A 920-nucleotide genomic window follows, 5' to 3' on the forward strand; every position below is an offset into this window, starting at 1 on the left:
GGAGAAAGATATTGTAAGAAAGTTAAAGTTTAAACCATCATCTCTCTCCTATTTTTATGCAAAAATAAAGGGAAAATCAAAAAGATGTACATAAAATCTCATTTCATCATTTCATCACTTGAACAAAAATAATTTGAAAAATAAATGTCATTGAAGATAGTTAGAATATGACATTGATTTCTACTATAAATCTTTCAAAAAAGTGATGACTTCATTTTCTAACACAAAATAAGCGATGTCTATTGTTCATGCAAATTTTGGCTTCTTAGTAACTTCCATTTTAAATCAATGTTTGAGAACAATTGGCTCCAATTAAAGCTTCAATTGCTTGTAAAGCTTTTGTGTCATTATAACTAATGGATTTGAATTTTTTTTAGTTTCAAGGAGAATAAAACTTGATAGTGGAGAATAATCTCATAACAAAAGCAAAACAATAGTTTAGTTACAAATCTACCAATAGCCTTTCCTACCCATTAGGCTTATAGGTTATTATATTATTTCTTTCTTTAGAGAACACTTTCATGATAAGATGAATATGTTGAGCTTTTAGGTCGGATGGTGACCACCCACTAGTGCAAAACACTCAGACTTGGTCTTGAATATATTTTACAAATTTGTGTAGTGAGACTATAGAGTAAAATTGTTTTATAAATGGTTTGTGTTTCAACATATAATAAAATCCTATCATATTATACAAGGTGTAAATGGGTTCATTGGAAGAGAGAATAAGCAGTCTTCATCATTAAGGGATACATTTTTTGCTCAATTAAAATGCTTATTTTCCTGCATGAGTGTAAGCAGTTCTTTGATAAGTAAAAGTGCAAAGAAGTTATGTTTTTGCATAATTTCAATTTACTTTTGTTCGTCTGCAACATAGATAAATTGAGGTTAAGTTCTTTAATTTAAAACTTGCCCTCAAA

This window comes from Phalaenopsis equestris, unplaced genomic scaffold, assembly GCF_001263595.1.
Source record: "Phalaenopsis equestris unplaced genomic scaffold, ASM126359v1 Scaffold000047, whole genome shotgun sequence".
NCBI classification, from domain to species: domain Eukaryota; kingdom Viridiplantae; phylum Streptophyta; class Magnoliopsida; order Asparagales; family Orchidaceae; genus Phalaenopsis; species Phalaenopsis equestris.